Source organism: Ambystoma mexicanum, chromosome 9 (assembly GCF_040938575.1).
Source record: "Ambystoma mexicanum isolate Mex_15411 chromosome 9, UKY_AmexF1_1, whole genome shotgun sequence".
Taxonomy (NCBI): domain Eukaryota; kingdom Metazoa; phylum Chordata; class Amphibia; order Caudata; family Ambystomatidae; genus Ambystoma; species Ambystoma mexicanum.
Window position 1 is genome coordinate 216,099,841 of NC_090931.1, and position 27,321 is coordinate 216,127,161.

Sequence of the window (27,321 nt, forward strand, 5' to 3'; positions counted from 1 at the left end):
CACACAGCAGTGTTTTTACCCATGATGCAATTGTAGATAAGCCTGTTGTGGTTTTGTAACTCATTAATTTGCCAGGCGCAAGACAATGCCTGCATGCCCCACTTGCTTGCTTGTGGTTATGCCAGTCTGACATTTGGCTCAGCGCTGACACTTAGCATTGATCTGCATTTATCTGGTGAGGCAGAGGGATTGGACGGCAGAGTTCACCAGGGGTTCAAGGATTCCTGGTCCAGATGTGCCATTCTTATAGCTTTGGATACTATTTCTCACGACTAGCCCCTTGTAGTTTTACCCCCCCCCTTTCCAAATCCAGGACTGCAAGTACCAGAAGGCAAGTGACATGAGCTAAAACACCCATAATGTTCCCTTGGGGATTAAGGCCATTTCCACCTGCTGCTTCAGCTGAAGTGTCCCTGTTGTAGGTGTGATGAATCCAATTTCGGGGCTCCAGTGGTCAAGGGATGAATATCTGTTTCTAAACCATCAATAAGCCCCACACCTCTAGTACTCGAGAAGGGATCTGAATCGATTGGAAACACAAGCAAATTATAAACCTCCTTGTCCAATTTTGGTAATGGGGATCGGGCGGCAGGCTTACCTCTGCAAGGTCGTGGATCGTTCGTTAGTTGCAACACAGTGAAATGAAAGGGACTGTCCAGTCAAGGTTGTATACAAATATCGAATGTATTATCATAACACTTCTAGCACATTACAAAATGTAACCCACCATGTAAAGGGATGCAGAGGACAGACCGCTTCAAGAAGGAAAAGGGATGCACCCTGGATACCGGCAGGATGGAAGTTGGTTAAGTAATTAATCCCGGTAGTTCAAGGATACTTGGTTTCAACAGAAAGGGAGCAATGGGTCGCAAAATGTCACTAGGGGCCTTCGGAGAAGGACCAAGGGGACAGAACCACAATGTACCTTGTGCTTGTAGAAGTTATTGGTACTCGACAGGGTAGAGTCAGTTTGAGGGCTCTTTGCAGCTTCTGCTACGGAGTTCAAGACTGAAGACCTGCCGTAATCTTTTGAGGTGCAGTTCAGAGAGCAAGGCTGGATGTATGGCTGCAGGCTGTCGTACATGGTGGCTCGGTGGCCAGGAATAGTCTCGGGGCTGGTTGGTGGGTCTGAAGCACTGGTCAAGGCGTCTTGGGCGGCATGAGCGACTGCAGTGTAACAGTCAGTTGTGCAGTTTGTTGAAACTCTAGGGGCTCAACTGGCTCAAATGTCCTTGAAGATGGACGCTGGTTGATATTTGTTGATGCACTTCTAGCTTCGTCACTGGGCTTGTGTCCTTTAAGGGGGATGCCCCAAAACTGAGGTGTTTCAGGCACCAGGTTTGTCCTGGGTTTGGTTCAGAGACTCTGTGGCACTTCCCACCTAGGAAGCTTGCTGCAGAACCTAGCAGGGCATGCTCTGTGCTGGCTGGGTTACCCGTTCTGGAGCTGCTGGAGGGTTCTCTGGATTCAGCATCTTCCCCTTTTCCCTGGGAGATGTTTATGGGAGGGATCTTGCTTCCCTCTTTGGAAATCCTGGCCTTCCTTCACTGGCAGAAGCTGTAAGTCAGACTGTACCTTCAACCAGGGTCCAAATGAGTTATTCTTGTTACTCCTCGCAAAGTCTTCAGGTCACCCCACAAGAGGGGCTCAGCCTTCTTTTAAAGCCAAATAGGCCACAGTGATTGGTGTAGGCCATGCGTGCACAACATACGGCCCGCGGGCCAGTTGCGGCCCGCCATGCCCTTTTGACCGGCCCGCGAGGCACAAAGACTTTCCTAATGGAGGGCGGCCCGCCCTCCATTAGGAAAGTCTTTGTTGTCTTCCGGGCCGGTGAAAACACTGACCCTCATTGGCTCAGCACACACACGCATCACGTCGCTCCTACGAGCCACGTAATGCGTGTGTGCTGCACCAATGGAGGGCCAGCACTATGGCTGGCGTGGTCCATAAGGCTTGATGCCGGAAGGCATTTCAGCCTTGGACCACGCCAGTCGTAGTGCGATTCCAGCTTACCTGCCGCTTACCTGCCTGCCTTCCAGCACGTCTCCGGTAAGTGGTCTGTTTGTGTTTGTGTGTCGGGTTTGCTTTGTTTGTGTGTATGTTGCGGGGGGGGGTGTCTGTGTACGAATGATTGTGTTTGAATGTATTTTGTGTGTATGTTGAGATGCGGGGGTGGGGGGGGTGTGTCGGATGTGTATGAATGTTTGTGTTTGAATGTGTTTTGTGTGTAAATTGAGATGTGGGGGTGTGTCGGATGTGTATGAATGTTTGTGTTTGAATGTATTTTGTGTGTATGTTGAGATGCGGGGGTGGGGGGGTGTGTCGGATGTGTATGAATGTTTGTGTTTGAATGTGTTTTGTGTGTAAATTGAGATGTGGGGGTGTGTCGGATGTGTATGAATGTTTGTGTTTGAATGTATTTTGTGTATGTTGAGATGCGGGGGTGGGGGGGTGTCGGATGTGTACGAATGTTTTGATTTGAATGTTTTTTGTGTGCTCAATTGGGGGGTGGGGGTTCGGGTCTGTATGGGTGCATGCTTGTGTGTGCTGAGTTGGGGGGGTTCGGGTCTGTATGGGTGCATGCTTGTGTGTGTGCTGAGTTGGGGGGGTTCGGGTCTGTATGGGTGCATGTTTGTGTGTGTGCTGAGTTGGGGGGTGGGGGTTCGGGTCTGTATGGGTGCATGTTTGTGTGTGTGCTCAATTGGGGGGTGGGGGTTCGGGTCTGTATGGGTGCATGCTTGAGTGTGTGTGCTGAGTTGGGGGGGTTCGGGTCTGTATGGGTGCATGCTTGAGTGTGTGTGCTGAGTTGGGGGGGTTCGGGTCTGTATGGGTGCATGTTTGTGTGTGTGCTCAATTGGGGGGTGGGGGTTCGGGTCTGTATGGGTGCATGCTTGAGTGTGTGTGCTGAGTTGGGGGGGTTCGGGTCTGTATGGGTGCATGCTTGAGTGTGTGTGCTGAGTTGGGGGGGTTCGGGTCTGTATGGGTGCATGTTTGTGTGTGTGCTGAGTTGGGGGGTGGGGGTTCGGGTCTGTATGGGTGCATGTTTGTGTGCTGGGGTGGGGGGTTCAGGTCTGTATGGGTGCATGTTTGTGTGTGTGTGCTGAGTTGGTGGGTTTGGTTGGGGGTGAGGGGGCCATGGGGCATAGTGTTTGGTTGGGGATGAGGGGGCCATGGGGCATAGTGTTTGGTTGGGGATGAGGGGGCCATGGGGCATAGTGTTTGGTTGGGGATGAGGGGGCCATGGGGCATAGTGTTTGGTTGGGGATGAGGGGGCCATGGGGCATAGTGTTTGGTTGGGGATGAGGGGGCCATGGGGCATAGTGTTTGGTTGGGGATGAGGGGGCCATGGGGCATAGTGTTTGGTTGGGGGCGAGGGGGCCATGGGGCATAGTGTTTGGTTGGGGGCGAGGGGGCCATGGGGCATAGTGTTTGGTTGGGGGCGAGGGGGCCATGGGGCATAGTGTATCTAGGGTCAATAAAATATATATGTTAAACAGGCGAGATACAATAACTAAATAGAAATAAATTATAACAATGGAAAATGTGTAGTACAAAATGTAAGTTTGAAATGCAAATAAAAATAGTTACCCCTCAAACATTCTTTTTCCATTTGTTTAGTACAAATTGGGGGGTTAAAAAGCCTCCTGCCACGCCCCGCCTACCGCCCCGCCCACACTTACTTTTCGGCCCACTATAGCCCTCATGTAAGGTACTTTCGGCCCTCTGTCAAAATCAGTTGTGCACCCCTGGTGTAGGCTATGCTCATCTTAATGAAACATTTGTGGGACCCCTCGAACAATCTTCTGTATCCCTGTGGTCATAACCAGAGTGCTTTGGAACAGAACATGTAAAGGGGTGGAAACATGTGATAGTAAGTCCCACCCATCTTTGTCTTTCTGTCTTTTGTGGATCAAAGGGACTCTGTGGTTCCCGATTAAAGCAGCAGGTCCCCCTTGAAGCTGCAGTGAGAACAGACTGCCCATCAATCCACATACTTGCACTGTCTGAATGGGGTCCCTCTGCGGGGGTTGCCAGCTGTAGACATTGTCCCAGACATGACTGATCACTGCCCTTGATACTGAGACGGGAGCGGTCTTCCTTTTTGACAAAGTGTATGTCAAAGGTTGTTTGGGGTTTCCTGTCTCTTTTGTTAAAACTCTGCAGTCAGGCCCCATGTGGGCCTGTTTGAAGTATACCCTATTAGTATTTTAATTGTTAATTGTTGCCACCATCTGCAGAGGGTAAGCAAACACAGGGTGGATCCATGGAGCCTTTGATGGTTAGGCTGACCATGGCAGGAGGAAGTTTTTGTCTTCACCCACCAACCCCCCTTCCCCCTCCTTCCGATGTGCCTTGATGTACCCTTGGCTGTCCTATTCCAACAAATTATGACTGGGGGGGCTGGTGTTCTGCACCTGTAAACTGTGTCCACCCAGAGTACACAGGTCTATGTTTATGTCGTGCAGTGAGCATAAGAAAACGTGTGCGGATTAGCCCCACACATTTTCCGGAGGTATATCTATAATTCAATTTAATTTCAAAGTAAAAAAAAGAAAGGCAAGCGTACACCCACCATGCAGATGGTCCAATTAGTCGCAGTAGGGCAGAAGTCCTGTCTGACTTTCATAGCTATGGGTGAGGCCTCCAGCGTCCATAAATGGGTTGGATCGGACATTGTATTGGCATGTAATTCTGCAGCCACCCCTCTGCCCCCCAGGTTATGGTTCCACTCTAAGGGGAAACTGCAGAATTATGGGTGGAAGGCTGTCTGGTGCCGACACTGGCAAATGGGTAACTTTGCCTGTCACTTCAGGATGAGGGCTCGATCACTTGAAGAGGTGTGATGAAGTTCTGCCGTTGGCGCGTAAGGAATTTCCTTTATTCGATGCATTGTATACTTTTATTCCTTCAGGCTGAATGGCCTGCATGGCTGTGCTCTTCTTCGAAGATTGAGGCGGGTGGAGAGGTGAAAGGGGGTTGGCGCTAATGACAAGGTCAGTGGTCTAAAATCATTGGCTCACCAGGTGTTTTGCAATACAATCAGCAATAGTCCATGACGAGGGATCGTGGGACTCGAAGCCCAAAACATCTGGGGAGCAGCAGGAAGCAACCCTTATACATGCCAGTAAATGTCATTAGGACTATTTTCTCAACAGTGCTTACTCCCACCTACACCTCCAAACCTGCAAGATCTCGATCTTCATAGCTGGGGGAAGACGCTAGGTGGTGGCTTATGGGTGGCAATGGCTTATGGCACCTCCACTCGACTGCCAATCTTATGTTAATCTCTGCACAAGTGTGACCTGGGACCAGGAAGAGAAATGTATATGGAATGTTCTTGGCAACCCTTTAACTTTCCAGGTGTTCGGCAATGCAGCTCCCGTCAGCCCTAGCTAGCAGTCTGGGGCAATGGACCATGGAAGTTGAAGTCCAAAACCTTCAGTTGCTGATGCCTAGAGTAAATATTGCATGCCAGTAAACTTAATGTCTCCTTGCACTGTTCTTTCTCAACAGTGCTGATCCCTTCTACTTGCCGATCGGGAAGACCACGTCCGCCTTCGGAACTTGTGAAGACCGGTAGATTGTGTGAGGCGAGGTCTTGGCCATTGAATGGTGGGAACATTTCTGCCCCCCACAGCCCCTTCCCATCTAAGTTCCTGTCTAAGATGTTGGCTCTCTGCCGAAGAAAGACCCGGAATTAAGGCAAGGAAGTGAGGTGTACAGAAGGCCATTTCCAGTGCCTAACCTCTAGTATAGCATCTTCAATCTTGGGCCCTTCAGTTTAGTAGTAACTCCTTTCAACCCTAGTGAGCGTAGTCCATGAACCGTCGTAGCACTTGGAGCTGCAGGCTGCCGACCCCCGTATAGGTCTATTTCCTAGACTCTGCAGCTGCAACGCACTTTTCTAGAGGAGAGATTCACAAGCCGAGAGGAGACCCATCTGTGATTGACCAAACCCTGTTGCTACTTTAAGGCTGGAACAGCACCAATGCCTCTTGCGTGCATTTTCTGGTGTCTTTTGTTAAGACCCAGTCACTCTGCGAGCATGTAAATAAAATAATCTGTCAAAGTGACCGCTGCTCCCATGTTGCAGTCTCCCTGGGGTGGACAAGGCTCAAGTTCGGCTGCATTGAAGCACGGCTGCAGATGCAGAGTAACTGGTCCTCCAAATCCCCACGGAAAAATATGCAAAGTGTCATGCATGCAGCAAGACTATACAAGCTTCCGCGTCCACTGCATCCGCTAGATCTAGTGCCCAGCATGAGCGACTGCTACCTACCCCATTAGCTCAGTAGCTAATGCCAGTTAATGGGAGGAAGGATGGCTCGGGGGCAATGTATTCGTCTTGGAAGCAAAACAATGCAGCGCAACATAGGTTTGAATCCCGATCCCGCGCGTAGAAACCACTCATTGGTATGAAGTGCGTTATAAATGCACAATTATAAATGCACATTTCAAATTCCTAGTATACCATCCCGAAAACGTCTGCATGCCCGGTATTTGAAGAATTCTTCTCCAAAGGGGAACATAGTTTCCATATGCTCCTGGTAACGGCTACCACTAGTTCAGAAAACGCTTCCAGCTGGCCGCCTGGTGAACTGGCGTGGCTTGTGTCTGACCACACCCAAAACTTGTTTTCCCCAGCTCCCAAACCTAGCTTCCTGTGGACACCCTCCCCTTGTGACTCTCCCTCGGGTCCCGGTGGTCTGCCTGAAGCATTGCCAGAGGAAACCGTGATTAATGTTCGCGATCCCTGGAAGCATGGCACTGTTTAATTATGCTGCACACCAGCCCTGCCGCTAATTGGGCTTACTTTCATGACGCTTGGAAACGCTGACTCTCGGCTTTCTTGAAAGAGACCCTTCATTACAATTCCCTCCAATAGGTTTGGACAACGAAGGAACTACATCTCCATTATGCCAGACCTAAAAAAATCCTGTGCGGTTTCCCCGCTGGTTGCTTTATAAATGAGGCTTCCGATTTTATGCCATTTATATTTCTGCCATTTCCGTCTGTATTTATACTTATATATTTTTGGGCCTTTTTTCTGTATTTATCCATAATTATTTTTTGTCATACAAAAATATAATTTGCAACCAGTATTTTCTGCATTTATTCTAATAAAACATGCATTTATTAAAGCACACATGGAGCCGTATATGAAAAATGCTGGCTCCATTTTATTTTTTTCTTTCCATAACAAAAGGTTGATCCTGTGACTGTGCTGCCTTCAGATATATGCTGTCAGCAATTTGAAGGACTTAAATGCTATTGTTATGCAATTTTTTTCATTCTCCATGCTGCCAATCTGCAATGCGATTGGTCTCTGGTGCATGATTGACATCATAGAGGACTAGACAGAATGACCTTTTCTTTTTCTTCCCGTTTTGTCTCAATGTTTATAAATTAATACACACTTGAAGCAGATTGATTTCCGTCTGTAAAAATCAGTAAAAACAAAACTGGAAGCCTTATTTATAAACCACCTATTGCATTTGTTTGTGCTCCAGCAGCTGGATGGGGGTTTGGGGGGGTAGGGTGGGGGGCAGACCTGCATAGTGTGGGGGATGGAAGCGGTCCTGCATGGGGGGGGGGGATTTGTTGCCACAGACCTGCATTGAGTGTGGGGGTGGCGAGCGGACCTGCATCGAGTGGGGGGGGGGTGTTAGCGGACCTGCATCGAGTGAGAACCTTTGGATGCATTGGTTTGTAGTCTCTCTGCCTGTCCACCCGGGTTGTAGTCATTGGCTGATCTCCCCATTTAGTCTTTATAGCATCGTCAGCCTGACTCTAGAACTACCCTGGTGCAACGCTTGGCATGGCTCTCTGTAGAATCCACGAGTTTGCCATGCATAGCGGTAAAGCAATTTCATTGTTTTGATGGATTGCTATTGTCGAACTATGCCAATATTTAGCCTCCAGTTACAGTAGATCTTGTACAGTGCTTTAAATGGGGAAAAAAAGTACAAGTACTTGCCAAGCTACGAAGCCGGACATTCCGTCACAGCGCTGTCGCTGCGCCGGCTGTTTCGGCGCAGGACCTTGGGCACAGGTCCCTTCAGTCGCACCCTGTTTGCTGGCAATGTCGGTGAGATTAAATGAGGTGTCAAGGAGCACACACTGGTAAAACCATGTAACTGAGATCCTTTAAGACATAGTTCCAGTTTGTTATGCATTGTGTTAAAGTTTGAATATCTATATTAAATCAGACTTATTGTTTTGTTTCAAACGTGCAGACATAGCTGTAAACGAGTTATTTTTTTGAGTTTTATTGTTGCCTGCTTCCATTACGTACTGAATCTGGTTGGTAAAAGGAGCTGTGTGAGTTTTCAGTAATGTAATGGGTATTTGTATAGCGTCTTTCACCAGTAGTAGGGTCTCAATGTGCTGTAGGTTGAATGCCCTTTGGGACGGAAGTCCAAGTATCGGAAGTTCATCAGATTATAGAATGTGTGCGCATTTTAGCCAATATGAAGGTAGGGCGGGGTGGCCAGGTCCCTGCTAGTCAGCCATGTTGCGCTGGCATGTGGGTGGCTGCAGAAAGGTAGGCTGTAGAGTATGTGAGGGATATGGGCGTGCAGCTAGCCCAAATTTTATCATGGGTGATGGCTGCATTCTAATCTCAGAGCAGTTGTGCAAATTTGCTAAGTTGGAGAGACCTTGTGCGCAGCTAGTCAGGCAAATGTTCCATCAGATTCCAATGACTTAAGGCGCTCCTATTAACCAAGAGCATGTTTGAAAAGTGTTCTGAGCTTAGTGTGCTGAGAGTACAGTAGATGCATGGTGGTCCTTGATGAAGACATTATGGGCACTGCGGGTGAAGGCGAGAGGGGGTGTACGCTGCTTACCCCAACAAAGGCTGCAGAAGTGTTGTCCTTTAAGTTACCATGAAGTGGAACGAAAAGCTTTCATTTTGGTCTCGCAACATAGTTCAGTATCGGTACTCTTTCGGGGGTTGAGAAGTGCAGATACTCAAATTATCAAAAAATAAGAAGTGCGGGTACAGAGGACCGCCCCATTTAAAGCGCTGATCTTGTAGAGTTGTGCAGGGTGCTGCATGCCTGCTGGTTTTGTTTTATGGTACTTCCTTGGGTGTACGTGCCTGCTGCAATGATACGGGGGGCAATCCCAGGTTCACAAACCAGGTTTTAGACCAAGTTCAAGGTGAGGCATACAACTTGGGTACCACAAGCCTTGATGGGGATCATGTTTCCCCAGAAGCAGAGGATGCGATTTTTATTTTTTTTATTTTTTTGGGTACTGATTCTGTGGTTGTTCTCTGCCTTAGGGTAGTTTTGCACATTGATACAGAATTTGACATAAGCAGCAGAGATTTCCTTAGATATCAAAAATACATTAATCAGCTCTGCAGGTTGAAATCCCAGCTCTTGCGTTTTTAGCCTGGGCTAATGGGTGGCGTGCCACCTATACGTTTAGAGTACAGGTGGAGAGGCATGACCTAGGAGGAACACAAAGCTTGTTGCTGTATGGTTATTCGGCCAACTCATTGATTGTGCATAGCCATTCCAATCCCCATGGCCATTACCACCTGGTTCCTGCCCAAAACACCTCCTCATGGGAACTCTTTGAGGTTGCTTTAAACAAGCCTTACCATCCAACGTTGTGCTACAAGTGCCTACTGATGTTTTTTCGAGGTAGGTTTCTGGCATGTAATGTACTCCACTAAAGTTGTGTTAAAAACCAGCACTGGAAAAGCCAACAGTTTGGGCTTGTGCAGGAGTAATGGGCATTTGCCTTGCACTGCTGTTAGATGCCCAGGTGCTTGCACCATTTTGTGCTTGCTACCAACACTGGCTAGTTAATATTGCTACGGCAGTGCCTTTGCCATGCCTACACACAAGCCCAAACTGTTGGCATTGCACATGCTTGTTTTAACATGCGTCAAGGAAGTAAAGTTGAACTAGCTATGATAGGTTATTTCAAACGTGCCTAATACCCAGAGGTTTCTAAGCGTGGACCCGGGGATCAAACCTGTGTTGCTCCGTGTTGTCTTGCTGCCAAGGCGAGCACGTTGCCCCTGAGCTATCCTCCCAAGACGAGTTACATACCCTTAGAGTGTCATGTTGCTGTAAAGAATGCATTGAGTTTCACACAGTGCAGAGCCAGCTGTGAAGCGATGGAGCGCAGTGAGATGGGTACAGCAATGGATTACAGACAGTGATGTGGATTCAATAAGGATGGTACATGAAGGGTGCTGTTAGGGCAGTGGTCTGCAACTTTGGCTTGGGGCAATGGTCTGAAACTTTGGCTCTCTAGAAGTTTTGCACTAGGATGCCCATAAGCTGTACCCAACATTCAATGGAATGGGAGTTGGCTTTCAAAACCTCTGGTGGCAGGTTAGGGTATATAGAGGGGCAGTTATAGAAGTCTGCATCACATGCCCACCCATGCTGCCTTCTGTATGCGGAACATGCCATTGTGAATGTGCACAATGCTTAGTTTTCTGTGCATGTGGCCTTTGAGGACCATGCGTAGATGTGGGGTGTCTTCATTTTACTAGACACGTGGGCTTGAAATGGAACTGGCCACGAGCAGCAGGCTCCCATTACCGATGGCACATTAACACTGAGCTGGGGTGGAGCCAGCCAATTGGGTGGCTAGGAACGTAAGCTTGAACTGTCGGTACAAGCCCTCATTCCGAGCCACTTGACGGCCAGCTCTCCCCACTGCCATGTTCCCCCACCCCCATTTGCACCCTTTTTTTTTTTTTTTTTTTTTTTTTTTTTGTTCACCCACCACCCCACCTACTTACCTTATTGTGGCGGGCTCCTTCTCTTCGCATCCCGCAGGCCTCCATGGCAAGGGAAGAGGGGCTCTGTATGGCCTTACCTTTCCATGGCGGTCAGGAAAAGGATTTTCCTTCTTACAGCAGGGGCACAGCGCACGTCCCGGTTTAGGAAGGAATGTCACATTTTGGGTGCCAATGGCCTTCATCCCCCCCCCCCCCGGGCCTGGAATATGGAGAACGGCCTAGAGCCCTCGTTATCAACCCTCGCTTTGCTCAGGCTGATAACTTTGGCTACCGGGCCATTATCCCCCGTTCCAGTCCATGGAATGGGGAATGAGTGCCACACAGGTAGGGAATGCCAAGAGGGCAGGGACGGCCCACCTGGCTAGTGTGGGGCACGTGGGCCAGTTTGAGGATGCACGAAGAAGCTTACCCTTTCACCAATGGGGTTGATCCTCGGAGATGCCATGGATGGTTGGGAATTGGGGGGGGGGGGAGAGCCCAGAGCCCTGGCCGCGTGTAAAATTGCTTATGAGGCATGGCATTGCTGGAACCCACGCGGTCCACACACAGCACCTGCTAGGATTGTAGCTGGACGAATGCGGCATGATGTTTAACCAGCTTGGTGCGTAACACTGCAAACCAAGCGTTTCATTCTTTTTTGTTGACATTTTACCTTTAGTGTTACCAATTAAATTGGTATGGCCAGTGTGCACGAAGTTTGCCTGCTTTATTCACGGTCACAAACTTAGTTCTGAAGAGTAAACATTTATGGTAATTCTTATATTCCCAAGATGCTCTGACTTTATGCAAATGACCCAGGAGACTGTGCTGTCCCACTCCCCTTATTTGTGAATATTCTTGGGGGGGTGGTCATTTCAAAATGCTGTTTTGCCTGCTCGCTAATCCAACATGGGTGATTTGCCCCTCCTTCAATTTAATTATTCCCCAAGCATATTCCCTGACCCACACCAACGACCTAAAAACAGGGTACACCATGCCCTTGGTATGTCGACACCTTTTTACGAAGGCTTGTCTTTTGCCTGCAAAAAACCTTCAATCAAAGGGGCCGCCTTTAGTTTGAGAAGACTGTTGCCTCTCTATGTAAGAGCTTAGTATCCACTCCAGCTTCATGCTGTAGAAAAATCTGAGGAATGCAGCGAGGGGGGTTACTAGCTGCACATTGTGGCTTCTGCCGAGCTGAATCGGGGTAAACAGCCCGCAGGAGCTCAAACCCTCAAGCACTCTTGGCATGGGTAACTTATTTACACAATGAAGATATTTTGCTCAATAAATTGTATACTGAGTGATAAACAAATTTAATTTTGGACCGCAGTTTATTTAAAAAAACGGAACTAGTGTGCTTTAGTTACGTACATCACGTAGACAAGAAAACGCAGTTGCCAAAGTTACGTTCGTAGCAGCTCATGCTATCGCAGCCATTAGGCAGCCACTGCCTAAGCCACCTATGATCTAGCCTTCCTTTAGAGCACGTCCATCACACTTTGGCCACACCCCCTTTACAGTGTCCCCCCCCCCCCCCCCGATGTGTGCAACTGTTTTTCCACTAGGACGTGATCAATCCCCGCCTGTAGAATCTTGACTGGTTTTGCTATATTTATGAGGGCGAATTAATCGAATAAAGCTTGGCGTTTTGTTTTTGAGAAATTGTTTTTAATCATTTATCTTAAGAGAAAAGGAGATTTAATTGGCGAGTCATACGCCATGCACCCTGCAAGAATGCTGCTTTCCCGGCAACCCTTCTGAAGCTTTAGATCTGGAATATACCGGGGCACAAGGAACAGCTCGGAAAATGGCTGACACTCGCGTGTCGCTGAAGCGCTGATTCAGCGTCATTTTGCCTTATTTTAAAAACCTTTTTATTCTTGATCCTGAAGCCCTTGCCACCTAGTCCTGATTCATCCTTTTCAGCGAAATATAATGAAAAGGCCCACGGGCTTTTGCAACCAGGACTCGTTTGGCTGGAATGTTTCATCTGTATAAACCAAACTGGAGTGGTGTTTATTTGGGAAGCTGCGTGAGTTTTAAGTAGGAGCATATATTTGGACAGATTAGGACCCCCATACACCGCCCCCCCATCCCCCGTATCCCACGTATCCCCATCCATCTGCTTTTAACTCCCAGCCCCACGGACGTCTCTGGTGTGGATTGGGGTTGAAAACCCGAGATCCAAATGTTCGAGGGAGAAAAGACAAGATTATTTTTCCAAAATAACCTTTGGTCTTTTCTCCCCTGAACATTTCCAACTTGACCTTTCACCCTTTGACAAAACAGGAAGTGCTATCGCACTGCATTGGACACTACAAAACAATATGGTTACGATATCACTAATGTGATGTACATTTCATACAAGAATAGATCGCCATATGTATCGTTAAGATCAGTGTATATAGGCCTATATTACCAAATTACTGTGAATGCAAGCAGACGTCCATGACCAACTGATGTGTTATATAGCACTTACGCGCTTTATATAGAAAAAATATACACCCAATATCGACTAACCTGTGTTGGTACTCATCTATCAACCTCTGAAGGATGAAAGGCGGAGTTGAGGCATTTAAGAACAGACTAAATCAGTGACTCGCCCCCTGAAGTGTGCCTGAAATAAACCTATACAATAATTGCTAGACTCATTAAAGAATTCCAGAAAGACACATTATTTGGTATTCCTAATCTTTCTTATTTAGGGTCAGTGCTGAAAGTGTTAGACTTGTCACTCCTTTTTTTTTTTTTTTTTGTAAGGGGCCTGAACAAGAAAGCCAGCCGCTCCAGAACTAAAGAGCAACATGGTGCTGGCCACAGCCCATGAGCTTACATTAAAAAAAAGTTTAGTGTTTTTTTTTTTTTTTTTTCTAGAGGTCGCAAGGGCGACCAGAGGTCGCAGTTGTGACCTCTGGCGACCCCTAAATGACGTCCCTGACCAACCCCTATTTACCTTGCAGCCGCTGACTCGCAGTGTCCCTGCGACCAGGGTGACCAGACGTCCCAGTTTTCCCAGGACAGTCTGGGGAAATCACCCTCCGTCCTGGGGTCCCGGGAGTTTTTTCATTTTAGAAACCACGTCCAGGGTTTGCAGGGTTGGGTGGCTACAGTAATAAAAATTGTACATTTTTTTTTTATTTTTTATTTTTTTACACTTTCAGAATTTTGTAGTTTGAGCATTGGCTCGAACCCCCAACCTCTCGTGCAAGTCATGTGCCACAAAGACTGGCTTGGAAACTAGTGTACAGCAAGCCATGTCCTATCAATTAGAGCAACTGCCTGTCTCGGATTAACATGGCAAGATTCATGCCAAGATTACAGACAAAACTGCATAAATGCAATCATATAGTTTATAGAAAGGTGTTGGAAATGTGATTGTGTGGTGGTTGCGTGGGCGTGTTGGGGGAGGGGCGGTAATTGGTAGGCTACGATGGGGTAGTCCCTCTTTTATGATGATGGTGGTCCCAGTTTTTCCTTTTGGAAATCTGGTCACCCTACCTGCAACGTCTGTTCCCTTTCACTTCCGTGATTGGGAACTGGCGCTGCAGGGTCCTTTGCCTTATTTTTTTTTTTTAGCATGGCTGCGGCGGATACCCCTGCTCACAATAGTCAGGAAGGGTGCGGGGGAAATGGTTGCTTGGCAATACATCCCTCTGCCCTAAAGATCACTCACTGACTATGTCTCCATCTTCCTTTGGGAGTCGTTTCATCCACTTGCTAAATACCAACATAAAAAATGTATACTTTAGGCCTCCAATTCCAGTCTAAACTGGCCTTAGACCCCCCCCTCCACAACCTCCATGTCCAATACAGCTGCACCAGTCATTTTGTGTGTGTGTATATATGTATATCTCGCTAGTTCTGTTTTAACCCAGTGCTACTGCCAATTTCCTGCCTCCAGAAGTGGACACCATACCTCGCAGGGATTGACATGGAGATGTGATGAGCTGGAGCTAAAAGCTGCTTCTGGGCATCACCTGGTAGGCGGGTAGGATCTATTGCACGTGGCACAGCAGATTGAACTTGTGCATGTGATTCCAAAACTACATTTCTGTCCATGATGCATATTCAATTCTGCTTTCAATGCCCATGGATGTGTCCTTTATTCGCCTTCATTCATGTTGCCAAACATACCGTTGATATCACATATGTATGTTCCTCTGGTGCTCGTTGGCCTGTGGAGTCAAACGGAGCTCCTGGTAACTGTTGGTTTCAAGCAGACCAGGCTCAACTAAGCTAGAAGCAGGAGCTAAATAGCGCCCAGCAGTTTCGAACCCTGAAATGTGTCCTTACCAGTGATTTGCAGCCTCTACCCATGATCTCAGTGCTGTGATTTCCCCCCCGCCAGCCCCTGTCCCAATGATCCCCAACAATCTCCTTGCTTCCTGGGGATCTATTTTAAAATCTACCTTTGCATAGAAGCCCCAGCAAAATGACTGACTTTAAAGGCCATCGGTCATGAGTAGATCACATTGTGTATGACTAGCGTAGTCCCAATTCTCTTAAAGACCACTCTTCCAGATCTTGGTAGTGTTGGCCAATATCGCTCCACTTTCCTTGCTGCTTCCATCCTGTGAAGAATCCAGATGCTGCATTTATGCACGCTTCTTGGGGGGGGGGGGGCGGGGGGGGCGTCAGCTGCCTACTTGTGGACAAGCTTCTGAAGCCCACCTTTCTCTTCCTTTGACCCTGAACCCCCAACTTTCCACTACTAAGGCAGTGTTTCTTCTCTTTTGACTTTCTTCATTGCATTCATTGGTTGTATTGTAGAATTGTCAACCCATGGAAGAGTGAACCGCTATAGATTTTGCTATGAGCAGAATACTGTTCAATTGAGGAATTCTGATCAAGTTCTTTAATGGCGCAATGTTTCACGCCTCGGGCCCAGCTGTAGCGCCCTTCATGGATTTGAGGTAGGTTTATCAGAATAACCTAATTTGTTGGTTTTATTTAAATAAAATACTTCATTGCTGATGACCGAAAAGCAACATTAATCCATTCCTTTTGACTGGGCCTTGCCGAAGCTTGCGGTTCTGCGAAGCCTCGGTCCGGGCAAGTGAATGAGCTGCAGCCTCCGCCATAAAGTCTTTGCTTAAGTACATACAGTGGAGTAACTTTGCTGAAAATGTTGGGGTACATGACATCTGAAGGAAAGGTGCCCCAGCCAAATGAATGGGGACAAGATGGTGTGCCATGAAAGTTGGGGGGGGGGGGGTGGGGAGGGTGGCAAACACCCCTGTCCCCCCTAAAATTACACCCATGCGTACATATTACAAATAACATGAAGTCCTAAACTATAACCTCCGGCGACTCGTCTTTTTGGCCTACTTCTATTAGTCCATATTGTTTCAACCTCGACCTTCTTGTAACCACCGGTCGATCAGCACTTTGTGTTTTGCTGTAATCCTTTGTATGCCTGTGACACTCTTAAGGTCTGGTGCCAAGTTACTTCGGGGTTTGGTGAGCGTTACAAATAAATAAAATTGCCTACTCTGACCTCATTTGCATGCTTTCGGGAGAGTTTTGAATGTTAAGTGCTGGGGCAAACATTCAGGTTTCAAGCTACTAGATGGCCATAGAAAAGACACTTGCCACCTCAGTTCTATATACACACAATTCTAACTCGCCAAGAGGGGAAATATCACTACCCAATGGCTAGTGGGGAGTGCACATTTTGCGCCCTGACTGGTGACTAAAAACCAAGATCACAGAATATATGTTTAGTGTTCAGTGAATCTTAAATGCTCAAACTAGAAGTTGTGGTGGAAGTTGGTTTGCTTTCTGAAGGTGGATGCGTTCTTGCAAAGTAGTTCTGCTCTTGACTAAGCACTGTTACAGGGAACAGCCATAGAGTTAAATTGGGGGGGGTGGGGGGGGCGGGGCGGTATGGGAAGGGTTGCCTATTGCAGTTAAATACCTTTCGGAGCAGGGCCTTGTGTTATAAAGAGAGGAGCACTGGATGCTGTATGCCAGGGGTCTGCAACCTGTTTCTCCAGATATTTTGGACTACAAATCCCATCAGCAATAGGCAGCATGCTCAATGGTGAGGGATCATGGGGGATTGTATTCCGAAATATCTGTAGAGCCACAGTTTGCAGACCCCGGCTGTATTCGTTCCCGTGCATAGGCACTAGACTTGAACACAATGTTCAATGAGAGGAGTACATGGGAAGTACCAGAGTTTTTGATGTGATTCCAGGAAGCTTGAGCCGTTTTGTTCCTTGCAGCACTGGATGGTGTCATGACCTGGTCCAAGATGGCCGAGGCCCCTGGGCTTGTGCTGAGCAAATGAATTGAAAGCTGCTGTACCAGATTTAAAACCTGGATGAACTGCCGACAACCAGAGTTACAATAGAATGCAGGGCGTAGGGGGCGGGGTCACTCAGTTTCCCTATCCACTCCCATGTTAAAATGGCCACAATTCTTATTTGGCCTCTTACGTCAGTGGAGCCATTGTGTGGCAACTGGACCTTCTGGTGCCACATGGCTTTCATCTGCTTCGCCTACTCTGGTACGATAATGGGTCTGAGGTGCAGCTGCTTTATCCTGTGTGGATAGCTGGCCTGGTGAACCCCAAAAAGCAATGGGCGGAAGGTATAGCTAGCCTAGTGCCCATATCCATAGTCTTAACAAGCCGGCCACCACGCATGGTGCCTGCAAACGAGGCGATCATCTTCTGTTCAACTGGGGTGTTTTCTAGTGGGCAACACCTGAAGTTATTGTGATGGTTGGTGCTGCTCCCCAGGGGGGACGGGCCAGTGCTCAGTCCCCTGTAGTTTTCCAGCAGGGGAGGACATTCTGCAGGAGATGTGCAGGATTCAGGCATGAAGTTGAGTGCCTATACTGCCGGAGCATCGCGCATTCCTGGTCTCCCTATTGGCTGCTGCCTCTGATACAGGTGCTACTATTGGTCCTATACTATTACTTCAAATGCTGTTGGCAATAGCTATTTAATATGCATATTGCTAATGGCATTACTGTTAGTATTGGTGATCTTGGTGTCACTCATTTTAATGCCAACACCTTTCTGTCCATTACCATAGCTTTAGAGTAATTATTTTTTGCACCACTTGAGTAGCAGTAACCTGGATGTGTTCACCCTGTGTCGCCCCCACCCCCTTCCACCTGCAATACGTTATTCGTGGCCGAAACCTGATTAATTTATTTGGCTGCCAGAAACGCCACCAGCCTTCGTTGCCTTTATTTAGTTTACAAATGCGATTGTCTTGCAACAGTGCTCGGGAGCTATTCTTGCAGTGATTGCATTTTGTTCAGCAGTGTGCACGTGCTTAAACAGAACAAAGGGAGCCTGTGCATTTTCAGGCTTTTTTCTACTTGGCTTTTATTCACTTTACTAAATGCACGCGCCACGGCATTGTCCTGAAAGACCCAAGAATGAGGCACGAATTAAGAAAATGAGAATTCATATGGAAAGTTGTAGAATTAATCAAAAAGGCCATTGGTGCAGGGGGCGGCATGCTACCTGATGTGGCCTACAGAGGGCAGGGCTGATATTACTCATGGGGATGATTCTGATGTGCCCCAGAGCAATTCGGGAGGTGCCCGCCAGCTACCTGGATTGGCACCCACTACCTTATGCCTGACCTGTAGTTAATCAGGAGGTGCTTCAGAGCAACTCGTAGTTGGACCCCCAGCCTTATGACCGATCCACACCACCTGAACTGGAGTAAATCGGGAGGTGCCTGCAGGTACTTGGATTGGCATACGCTACCTTATGCCCAATGCACACCGCCTGAACTGGCGTACATTTGGAGGTGCTTGGGCAAGTGAGTATCCCGAAGGTACTACAGGCATATCCAGGCTTGCTGCACTTCCAGGGGTCCTTGAATCGGGTAGAACACAGGTGCATTTCATTTCGCCAGTGTAAGGCTTTGGCGCTCCACTTGGACGTTCAATCTGGTGGGGGAGGGACCGGATTCCTTATCGGAATTTACAAATGGCTCAATCATGTAGCATTTTGATTGCCATATTTCTCCAGCATGGGGTCTGGCATGGATTCACATGCTCACGAATATTCCCTGTCATCAGGCTGGGAATCTTCGGTAAAGAAGAAAAATCATTTTCAGAAGTGTTTCTCCTAATAACCAATCACTGGTCTCTGGGTCATACTGCCCCCAGCCCATGACTGCCCTCTACCTAAGCCCCTCTGGCAGCCATCTTCAGATTTGTACAACAGGTTCAAGTGTTGGGAGTCCTCGTGCTAAAGCTCATGAGCTTTTACTGCATTTTGCGTTTTTCTTATTTTTACATTTTTTAAAAATGTTTTTCCCTAAAGTGCCCCCGCATTCCACCCGTGGCCAGGAAGGAAAACCACGTCCCTCAACTGTTGCTGGAAGTAAGGGCGATGCTGAAGAAAGGAGCCATCAAGCTTGACCCAAAGAGGGTCCGGGGCTCGAGTACTCGCTAGACTTCCTCGTAAGAAAGAAGACCGGCGACTGGCGACCCATCCTGGACCTTCGTCGAAGTACATAAAGTACCAGAAGTTCCGGATGGTCACCCTCCAGCACGTGCTGGGACAAATGGAGGAAGGCGACTTCCTTTCGTCGCTGGACTTGGAGGATGCCTACTTTCACATCCCCATTGTAAAAGGACATCAAAAGTTCCTCAGATCCGTAGGCCAAGGGTGACTCTACCAGTTCAAGGTCCTTCCCTTCGGATTGAAGTCGGCACCAAGGTATTCACCAAGTGCCTAGCACCAGTGGCGGTGCACCTGCAGGGGATCCACGTCTACCCCTACCTGGACAACTGGCTCATCCGAGCAGAGACCATGAACTCCATCGGGCACACAGCGAAGACCGTCCAGCTGCTCACGGATCTGGGATTTTCGATCAACTTTGTGAAATCCCACTTGGTACTGTTGCAAGTCGCCCTATTCCTGGGAGCCAGGCTAAACAGTGGCACGATTGGCCTGTCCGCCGGAGGAAAGGACGAAGGCCATCCTGGGCAAGGTACAACGGCTGTTGACCATGGACGTGGCCAGTGTGAGGTCCATCAAGTCCCTTATCGGAATGTCATGCATCTACCTCGTACGCCTATGCAGGCTGCGGATGCGTCCACTGCAAGAGTTCCTCGACGCCTGTTGGATGCAGGCTGTGGGCAGCTTTGAAGACAGGATCCCGCTCAATGAGACCTTCTGCCAAGCGATCCGGTGGTGGGTATGAACTTCCAGACTCCGGCACATCAGGAGACGGTGACGACGGACGCCTCTCTGGAGGGATGGGAAGCGCACACCGGAGATCCACGCAGAGGAGAGGTCACTACACATCAATGTCCTGGAGCTCTGAGCTGTGTTCTAGGCCCTCAAGGCTTTCCTCCCGTCCCTCAAGGGCAAGGTGGTAAGCATCTTCACCGACAACACCACCACGATATTCTACATCCGGAAGCAGGGAGGAACCAGATCCCCAGCCCTATCCAAGGAACCCCAGGATCTGTGACACTGGGCCGTCGCCCAAGGGATGTTTCTGGTACCCTTCCAACTGGCAGGAATAAAGAACACCATTGCCGACTCACTCAGCAGGGAACTGTGCTCGTGCCACGAGTGGGAACTGCATCAGGATCAAGTGGATTTGTTATTCCAATGATGGGGCCAGCCGTGGAGCATGGGCGATGCCTGCTCATTCCCCTGGGACGGCCTGTTCCTGTATGCGTTACCATCGTTGCCATTGCTGCTGCTACCCATCAACCAACTCAGACGGTCCCGGTGCAGGATGATCCTTGTTGCACCAGCGTGGCTGAGACAGATCTGGTTCCCGGACCTTCTGGACATGTCGGTGTTCCCCTTCCCCCACCCCCCCTGTCAAACTGCCGACGGACACGGATCTCCTCACCAGAGAAGGAGGCGCCATCCTCCACCACGACCCAGGCCTGGCTCCTGCAGCACTAGAGTTTGGAGGGTACGATATCCCAGCGGACTGCAAGGAGGTGCTTGCAAAGGCCAGGGCGTCCTCAACTCTCAAGTGCTATGGACAGAAATGGAAGAGGTTTTCTGTCTGGTGCCAGGCACAGAAGATTAACCCTCTGCGGATTACTGCTCCTCAAGTGCTGCCGTACTTGCCATCGCTGGCCAAGGCAGGGCTGGCCCATGCCTCCATCAAGATCCATCTGGCGGCTGTCTCCTGCTACACCAGAACTCTGGGGCGCTCATCCCTGTGGTCCCATCGCCTGGTGAAGGAGTTCATGAAGGGACTGTTCCAATCGTTCACGCCGGTGAAGGCTCTGGCCCCTGTGTGGGAGCTCAACGTGGTGCTGACCAGGCTTATGGGGCCGCCATTCGAGCCTCTGCATTCGGCACCGTTGAAGTTCCTGTCGTGGAAAACAGCGTTTCTTGTGGCCATCACCTCCGCACGACAAGTGGGAGAGATCCAGGCCCTCTCCTGCAAGCCTCCATACCTGACTTTCCACGAGACGAGGGTGGTGCTGAGGACGCACCCCTCCTACATGGCCAAGGTGCCGTTGGACTTCCATCTCAACGAGCCTTTGGAGTTACTAGTTTTCTTCCCGTCGCCAGCCGAGAGGCCTTTGCACCCGCTAGATGTAGCTAGAGCGCTAAAGTTCTATGTGGACCGCACGAAGAGTTTTCGGAAGACATCACAGCTGTTTGTGAACTTTGGACCTGTGAATCATGGGAAGGCCCTCTTGAAGGCTTCCATTTCCAGATGGCGCTCCGGCTGCATTATGCACTGTCACCGGTTGGCAAACCGACCGTTGTCCTAGAGCCCATTTGACCAGAGCGATCGCTGCTACCACAGCATTCCTATCTGGTGTGCCTCTGCTGGACATCTGCAGGGCTGCTACGTGGAGGTCGAACACCTTCACAAGATTCTGCTGCGTCGACTCGGATTCCAGGGAGGAGTCCAGAGTAGGCCAGGCAGTGCTGTGCAACCTGTTCGCATGAAGGTGGGCCTGGTGAAGGAGTAAGATGCTTAATGTTGAGTTGATGTCAGCTTAATGTTGAGCCTTGCCACCTCCCCTGGTTGTGCATGTGTGTACTGCTATGTATTCTTGTATTTATGAGCATGTGAATCCATGCTGGAGAAGGAACCAGTTACTTAACTGTAACCATTGTTCTCCAGCATGGGTCTGGCATGGATTAACATGCAAACCCTCCCTTCTACCCCTCTGCAGCTCTTCTCTTGGTCCTACTGTCATCCTACGTGCTACCAAATCTGAAGATGGCTGCCAGAGTAGGGGCTTAGGTAGAGGGCAGTCATTGGCTGGGGGCAGTATGACCCAGAGACCAGTGATTGGTTATTGGGAGAAAGACAGTTCAGAAATAAAACTGATTTTTTTTCTTTACCGAGGATTCCCAGCGTGATGACGGAATATTCATGGGCATGTGAATCCATGCCAGACCCATGCTGGAGAACAGTTACAGGTAAGTAACTTGTTCCTTATTTTCTTTGGTGCCTATCGCAGGCCCTGGTAAGCTTTGTTGATTCCATGCTTCTGGGTTCAAACCAATAGAAGCTGCCCCCTTACCTCCATAGTGCTGCCTGGTCCTGCACGCCATTTGCAGTTGATCATTTTTGTCATTTGTGACCCACGTTTCCATTGGTCAGTTTTGCCAGAAGTTGCATTGGGCGGAAGAAAGCTACATCTACACTGGGCTTCTTGTTTATTGAAGTTAAGGGGGATTCCAATGCTGGTTGCCTGGATAACGGCTTGGGACGTGAAGGCTTTTGTTATTTCTGAAGCCCTGGTGGCTGCGAGAGCACCCTGGCCTGTCTAGGGTATTTTGACAGTATGCCACCCAGCCTTATGGCCACTGAGTAGACCTAACTTGAGTTCAGGTTTTGGGTGGCAGTGGATCACTGAACTATGCGAGTTGTCGGTTATATGCGTATGCCCAGTGCAGTACTTCCAGGGCAGAAGGCCTGTGCTCAGGTTTCCTGAAGTTTGGGCTGAATCTGGACCGGGTCTGTTTCTGCAGCATGTTGATTTGGGATCTGGGGCAGCCCTACTTGGATATTACAGCTTTTCATCCCACACAGGATCGGGGATCTGGCCACCTGGGCTCCGTCTCATGCCAGTGCAGCACCTGTGTGTTTTAGTCGTTCAGGTGAAGAATGTCCTTTGAGATGGTTTCTGAATGAAGGCTTCCTTGTCTGAAAGAATGCCCAGATGTCCCCACCCACTTGAAGAGATCACCACTTAACTGTGGTCGGAGTGCATGCGACAGTGGTGTTGCTTCCCAAAACAAGGACCTTTTTTGGGTTTGTTCCTTTCAGACTCCTCGTACAATTGTATTCCTGGCTATGTGAGGCGTTGCAGCCCGATCCGTCCCAACGGAGGCTCATTGGTCTGTAGACTGCATAATGAGTTTGGGAAGCCCATGTGGCGAAGGTACCCATTGGGGTTATGGTGAGGGAGGAACCTTGCACAAGCCCACTATGCGAGCCTTCGGTGCTCCAGTGCTGCCCTGCTGGGAGGCAACGAAGCAGCCTAATGACTATTCTGAGGTCTGTTGGACGTTTACAACGAGCAGTGTTTGGTATTTTTTTTAAATTTTTTTTATTCAAGATGATTCAGAAGGTTGATACTTGGCATTTTGTGGTGCCATGCCCATCCAAGCTTTTTGTAGTTTCTTTGCCGAGGTTGCCAAATGCAAGGGATTCTTCTTTTTCCCGCTGTATTGCGAATCTCTGCCCTCTGGGGCCTGCCTGCATAGGGCCAAGAGATGACCGGCCTGTCCCATTATGCCATCATTTGATTCTCCCTTCAATCCCTACACTTATGCCTTCATGAGGCAAATGTGGGAGCTGCTATGATTGGGGTTCGTCTTTCTTGAGTGCCGTGCTTCTGAGCAGACTGATTGAAAATGAAGGGTTCTGCTCGGGAGGTGGGGCGCATGTGCTCGCTTTGCTTGTATAACAGTGCAGTTTTTGTGGACGTTGTTGCATATAAAGCCATTGTGTGTGTATATATGACCTTCGACATGCAAATTGTCAGACCAGTGTCAATGGGTGGATTATAGCATGGACGGCTGTACCAACTTTCTACTACACCGTTGGATCTCTGCTGCAACTATGCCAAAACTGACCCACCCTACTGACCCTGTTACCTCATCCACCCCCCTGCCAACTAGCTCTGCCGGTCACCCTCTTAATCCCCTGCAATGCTAGGCTGGGATGCCGGTTCCTGGCAAAACCACCTGCATCCCTCCAGTCTCCATTGATTTAAACAAATTCGATGAAATCCTAGAGCCCCCACCCTGCACTGTCCACCCACCACCCACCTGCAAGTGCATCCTTCCCTCCCCCAGCCCTCTCCCTGTCTGCTCAACTACTTGCACCCAACACCAGATGTAGCATCACATGTAATGTGTAGTGTGAAGCCCACGATGCCGATGCATTTTATAGCCTTCTTGCACTTGGCTATTGCTTTCTAGATCGGTGCATTGCGTTTGCGTAGAGTCGGGCCATCCTGCAACACCAGGTTAATTCAGGTTATGGGGGTGCATGCAAACATCAAGATATAGGATCACATTGAAATTCCTCAGGTCAATGGAGACCCAATGAGTTGGAAACATGCAGGCTATGGAATTCTTAGCCAATGGCTGCCAATTCTTGTGCCACACCAAGTCTCTGCATACACTCGTTTCTAAACCGCACTTCTGAGACCCCAAGCATTGAAATTATTTGGGGGCAGAGGGTGTGTAGCTGAGGAGCCATATGCCAGGGTGTCTTGGATTTCCTGATGTGCAGGTTAATCTGGCATGGTCTCAAGCTTATCCCCTCCTTGATCGGCCCCATTTGGTCTGAGCATTGTTCCTGTTTTACTGTTGCTGCTTCTGCCCAAATGTTTTGGCTCTGCATTTATTAACCTGGTAAGTATTTCCACCTGGTTTTGGATCCTCCTCCACCTCTCTGCTTGTATTGTGTTCTAGCTCCAGGGCATGGTTGACTTCTCCAGTGTTTCTCTCTGGTGTTCCTGCTCTGGATAAGTAGACTATACTTATCAGTGTGTTGGGTGGAGGGGAGATTATGGTACCGGGTTCACTGGGATGACTACTGGATGAATTGCTCGTCCACTGTGTGAATTAGAGATCTTCTCTACGCCGCTGAGCCTGTCAGCTGTTCTGTAGTATGAGAGGATTGAAGTGCCACTTGAGAGGTCCCCCCATTGACTGCAAAGCAGTTGGGGAGAGGGGGTGGGGGTTCGGGGTGAGGAGAGGAGTTTTAGAACTCCAAAAGCACATTTTAAATATCTGGTCTTCTAGTTGTAGAACCTGGGAGTCCCAGGCTCAGGGGGGGAGATCCTGCCTCTGATATTTTGAGATTGAGTAGAAGATTCTGGATGGCTGGTCTTGAACGGTGACTTCCCAGTAGGGATTCTCTTATTTGAGATCTGCAGCTGGTGACGCTCCAGATGTGTAACTACAACTCCCATGATACCATTGACTGTACTCGTTAGGGATGATGGGTGCTTTAGTCCTGAAACGTGCGCAGAGCCAATGGTTGCATACCCTTGCCTTGCATCAGTGGTGTTTGCAGCTTAAGCAGGGACCTCCAATTGAAATTGACAGACCACAGGAACGGCCACGAGTTGCATGCTGGAAGAAGGCGCCGCGCAAGGAGTAAAGATTGGGAAAGGTTTTTCATGGTCCCTTTTACCATGCAGGAATAAATATCCAGGTCGTCCATCACTGAAAATAAAGCCACGTTCCAAGGCAAGGAATTATAATAAATACTTGTGATATAATCCAAATTATTAGGATTTTACACAAGGTAACACATAAACACAATATAAACCATATGAAAATTTAAGATAAAATAGATAATACATTTACATAAGTAAATAGTTTCTACAAGTATACATGAACAATACCATATTAACCACTAAGTAAATTAGAGGGGAAGGCCCACATATCAGTCCTAACTCTCCTAGCCAAAGGGACTTTGCTTGGGACCATATCCTAAAAAGGGCCAATTGGAGTCCCAGTGCCTCAGTTTAAGCAACTAATCCAAAAGTCTTCCTCGATTATGGACTCATAATTGTGGACCCATTTTGCAAAAGCACACATGTACAATGGGCCAAGTTTAGGACAGAGTTAAGACATGTCTGGTAGTTTCCAGCAATCCTGCAATCTGGCAGATCCGGCAATTTCTTGCTTCAATCGGAATCAAGGCATTTGCTCTGCCATTGGGGAATTGTTCCGTGAAGATGGAAGTTTCACTTTCCCTTCTGGGAAGAAGCTCTTTTTGGATCCATCAAACATGCATCCTTGCACACTTTGGGTTATAGAAAATGTGCCGCGGAAAGACATTGATGAAACTTCTGGTGGTTCAGTCCCTGGACCCCCAGAGGGACCGGTCCCCTGGAATATTCTTGATTTTGGGGCAGGTGCCACCGAGCTTGAATGCTGCCTGGACTGGGAGAGGCCCAGTAACATTCTGGCACAGAACTCCTCCAACCCGTCCACTATGAGAAACGCAATGGATTATGGGTCTGTTCCCGAAATGTTTGCCATGTGGGTCTTTATGTATGATTTTGCATGGAAAGTATAATACATTTTCGAGCATTCCCATTGGGTGGCTGTCTTCTTTTAGTAGCACTTGGTGATATTGCTGAAACTTCAAGAACTGCCTCCTGGTTATCTTAGATCGCCTGCAGTGTGCACCCCCAGTCGAGAATAATTGGAATGTCCAGTGCCTTGGCATGGTTGGGATTTCATGTATGGTCCATGTCCCAAATTGACTGGGTCCCTGGGTTCCAAACACCAGCAAGATTTACAAAGTGTTGACTGCTAGCCTGCATTAAGACCTCCTGCCGACCCCCTGCTGGTTCAATACCATTGGAGTTCTCCTTTCTTCATCATGGGCACATATTGTGAATATACGACGGGTGTCCGCACTCACCCGCTTCATTCTTCTACTCCATGTGCTGATCCAAAATGTTACTTCTCAGAGTGGGCCCATCAACTGCTCCCCAGTACCCATGTCTTTTCCATCAATGAGGCTACTCAAACGTGGAACCGAATCCCGTGGAACCTCGTAAGTTCATGGCGTTGCTTCTGAGCCAGGGTCCATCTTGCTATCACCTGGTAATCTTCCTCCCTGGATCCAAGCTTCTCCAGCCATCCCCTTGAGACCCTTGCATCCCTGTTGCGTTTAATGCATTGGCCACCACTCTTTCAGGGCCTCCTGGAGTCGCTCCTGGGAACAGAACCTGCTTTAACCAGTCGCTCCTATGGATGCATGATGATAGAGCTGTAGGCCGGGGTGTGAGTGGCGGGATAGGGTCAGGCTCTGGGCTTTATGCTGATCTTTAGTTGGGGAGCTACAAGTGCCAGCAAGCTACTGGGGTGCGGGGGTTTAGGCTGGCACCAATGGAGCTCAGGACGAACCATAACGTGGGTTTTCTGCAGGAATTGCTGTTGAGCTGCATTTTAATGTCCCCATAGTGTTTGTGCCACTGTGGGTGCATCTGCTACAGTCTGTACTGGCTCCATGCTTTTGCTCAGCTTGCTGTACCTGCTGCATGCTGTGGCAGCCCTCCTGTGGGATCTTGTCGTCGGCTGGGCAGTGGTTACCTTTAGGAAAGAT

The 27,321-nt window shown here is 48.8% G+C and overlaps 1 protein-coding gene across 4 annotated transcripts in view; it reads left to right on the top strand.

Annotated features, from left to right (window-relative positions):
- The window catches only part of CADM1 (cell adhesion molecule 1), a 770,283-nt gene that overhangs the window by 337,441 nt on the left and 405,521 nt on the right, over positions 1–27,321 (top strand). The gene's annotated exons all lie outside the window — the stretch shown is intronic.